Here is a 3,779-nt window from a genome sequence, read left to right as displayed (position 1 = left end):
TTCCGGAGAGATAGATGCAAACTTAGAATAAAACTCTCAAGAAAACTGAAAGGAGTACATGAAGAAATCATTTATGTTAAAAAGAACAGAAAACTATGAAATTGCATTAAGGAAAAAGATGGGGGGGGGGCTGGCTCTGTGGCATAGCAGGTGAAGCCACTTCCTGCAATGCTGTCATCCCATATGGGTGCCAATTTGAGACCTGGATGTTCCAATTCTGATCCAATTTCCTGTTAATCCACTTGGGAAAGCAGTGGAAGATGATTCAAGCCCAGGGGCTCCTGCCACCCATGTGGGAGACCCAGAAGAAGCTCCTGGCTCCTGGCTTCAGATGGGCCCAGCTCTGGCCATTGCAGCCACTTAGGGAGTGAGCCTGCTGATGGAAGAACTCTCTGTCTCTCCCTCTCTGTCTCTCCCTCTCTGTCTCTCTCTTTGTGACTCTTTCTTTCAAATAAATACATAAATATTTTTTAAAAAGGTAAGAGAGGATGCATGATAAGAAAAAAGTTAGAAATCTTGAATATAGTGCTCACTTCGTCAGCACATATACTAAAATTGGAACGATACAGAGAAGATTAGCATGGCCCCTGCACAAGGATGACACGCAAATTCGTGAAGCGTTCAAAAAAAAAAAAAAAAAGAAATCTTGAATATAAAAACTACATTAAAAATAAAACCATTTTAATGGATTCTACAAACTCTGCATACAGTTGAAGAGTTAGTGATTTGGAATAAGGTACTGAAGAATTCATGCAGGGTGTATCATAGACAAAAGAAATGGAGTGTGTAGGTTAATCAAGGGAAATTCTATAGACTATGGGAATGGAGAGAATAAAAGGGAAGCAGTATTAGAAGAATGATTATTTGGTATTCTTTCCATAATTCATGAAACCAACGTTTACTCTATCACCATGAATTTATAAACAGAGTTTCCATGTGGACTAATTACTCTGACTCTCCCTAACAAGAGGGGGCATTTGTTTATCATAATGTCTACCAGAGACGGGGGCGGATCCAAGCTTATACACATTTAACAAACTAGTCAGGAAGCATATTCAACAGAGAGTAGTGAATTCATATATAAAAGGAACAAGGAGAAATAATTGAAAGCCTAGAATTTTAGACTCAGCTTTATTATTTTTCAAGAATGAGAACAAAAGAAACATTACAAGTTGTTTTTTCCCCAAAACTTAGAAAGAAGGCCCTGATGCAGGAACTGTTAAAGGATAAAAAAACAGCAAGACAGAGTCATCATTGATGAAAAGCACAAAGTATAAGGACATATGGTAAATGGAAAAATGATGAAGTATGGATAAATGCATCCAATTTTGACATAAAATAGCGCATCTTGTCATCTTTTTATTATTTTATCTAAAATAAAATAGGAGAACTTGTTAGTTTTAACACAGGAGTCAACACGAAAGAACTCTCAGTGGTCAAAAATCGAGCAATTTGGTTGATCGAAGAGGCAAATAAATAAAGTTTTTTGGATTGTAAATATCCAGAAGTCCATATTGATATGACTACATTACTAGGTAAATAAATAAAAAGAAGAAAATATGAATGTCCTATACAGAAGAAGTCTACATATTCTGTCAACATTCTAACTTACCCTCCATCGCTGTGTACGGGTTACATTTAGTGACTTGCTTCCAATGAACAGAGTATGTAAAAGGGTGACAGATTTTATTCAAATACAGGAGTTCTACCAGCACTATCTTGACAGGTGGTCAATGTCAACAACATCACTGGTCAGCAATGTTGATAGTAAGTACGCTTGGCAGGATGTACTCGGTGAACATAACAACAACAAAACCCCGCATGCATATACACATGGTTTCAGAGAACAGCATTTCCTTACCGTCATCTCCCTTCCAAAAACCTGTAACCTCCATCAGCTGGGAAATAAACACATTGGAAAAATAGGAGAATTAATATTGCTGCAAGTTTAGGAAGGAGAAGTAAGAAAAGGGAGTTGTGAGGCACCTGAGGTTTTTAGTGAAAATGAAATGTAAGTATAGGAAAATAAAATGAAAGAAAATGACAGGACTTCAGGCTCAGCTGGAGATAAGGAGGAGCAGAGTACTGGGGTGCTTTTACAGCTTTAATAGTGAAGGTGGAAAAATATAAAATTGTCAAGGACTGTGTGGCAATATCCACGAAGGATTTAGCTTTAATGCTGAAAAGAAAAAAATTTCCCTGGCCAAGCTGAGGGCAAAGAGAAATGGATTTTGTGAATGATGGTGATGTTTTGGTTAAGAAACTAGAATTTCAGCTTGGGTATCTGTACATAGGATTGAACTCAGAGGAAGTAGGTCAGATGAGACTTTTTAATCTATTTTTTTTTTTTTAATTTTCAATGTAATCCATCATTCACAGTGTTGTAAAGACAGCTCCTAAGTAGGGGGTAACCATCAGAGGCCAGGTTCCTCCAAAGAGAAGCCTCCGAAGAGAAGCTTTGCCTGGATATAGGTGTGGCAAGAGGGAATTCCTAGAAAGCGTTACAAGCCAGAGTTGAGCACCAAGTACTTCGCATCAAAGAAAGCACTCTTTCCTGAGTTTTCTCATGCCCAAATAGATTGAATGAGGCACTTGTCTTAACTACAGGTGGTTCCTACTTACAGCAATTTGACTGTAGTGAGTCACACACCCAGTGCTCTGCCAGTTACTCAGAGCCCTGGCAGGAGGCCACGTACAGCTACATCCCTGGCACTGTCTGCTTTCTGACACACGAAAACTTAAGACCCTGGGGTCTGGGTCCTTGACTTCTAATGACCTCCTGATAACCTATTCAGCCTCTTGGCCTGGGTTCTCTTTGGCACTTGCTCTCAAGAATTCCCCATCAATAATCAAAAATAATAATGTAGGACACATCACAAAGTTTTGCTATTAACGCTTGTTCACGTGTCCTTTCATTTTGGACCAAATGCTAATTAACATGTATTGCTCATTTACCATGCATCAATTACTATAGAATTCACTTTGAATAGATGAGTGAGTTCAATCCTCTATCAGTGGAGGATATTCCTAATTATTTTCAGCGACTGGATTTGAGTCCCGTCTCCAGAACCTGATTCCAGCTTCCTGCTAATGTATACCCTAGGAAGCCATAAAGCCTTTTACTAAACAATATCGCCCTTCCTCAAGAAGACCCTTAGTTAACTTTCAGCCACAAATTAATTCTACTAGTTAAAATTTCTTGTCTGATTAACAAAGCAATTCACTTCCATACATGTAAAAATCTTTATAATATGCAATGTATGTTTGCTACTTATGACAAATAAATAATATATCTTAATATAGAAGTTAATTTTTTTAATTTGAGAGGCAGAGAGAGAGAGAGAGAGAGAGAGAATTTCCATCCATTGATTCACACCTTAAGTGCCCCAAACTGCAAGGGCAGAGGCTGGGGACTAGAACTTAATCCAGGTGTTCCATTCGTGTGATAGAAACTCAATCACTTGAGCCATCATCCCTGTTTCCCCAGAGTCTGCATTAGCAGGTGGCTGGAAACAGGAACTGGAGGTCAAATTTAACACTGCCACTCTGATTTATGAAAAAAAATTGAGCACCAAGTTGTTACTTAGGAAGCAATTCCTTATAATGTTGTATATCTGAGGGGCTGTCACTGTGGCACTGGCATTCCCAGATCCCAGCTGATGCTCCTGGGAAAGCAGCAGAACATGGCCCAAATACTTGGGTACCTGCATCCACATGGGAGACCCAGAAGAAGCTCCTGGCTCCTGATTGGCCTAGTTTGGGCCTTTGAGGCCATCTGG

The 3,779-nt window shown here is 39.1% G+C and overlaps 1 non-coding gene across 1 annotated transcript; it reads left to right on the top strand.

Moving 5' to 3' along the window:
• The first annotated feature begins 525 nt into the window (after window positions 1-525).
• LOC127483037 (U6 spliceosomal RNA) lies at window positions 526-632 on the top strand. Its single transcript, XR_007909011.1, has one exon. It is a non-coding gene; the product is annotated as a U6 spliceosomal RNA (small nuclear RNA).
• The last annotated feature ends 3,147 nt before the right edge of the window (window positions 633-3,779 follow it).

Source organism: Oryctolagus cuniculus, chromosome 4, assembly GCF_964237555.1.
Source record: "Oryctolagus cuniculus chromosome 4, mOryCun1.1, whole genome shotgun sequence".
NCBI lineage: Eukaryota > Metazoa > Chordata > Mammalia > Lagomorpha > Leporidae > Oryctolagus > Oryctolagus cuniculus.
Note: the sequence above shows the minus strand (reverse complement) of the source record. Positions and strands in the feature narration are given on the sequence as shown.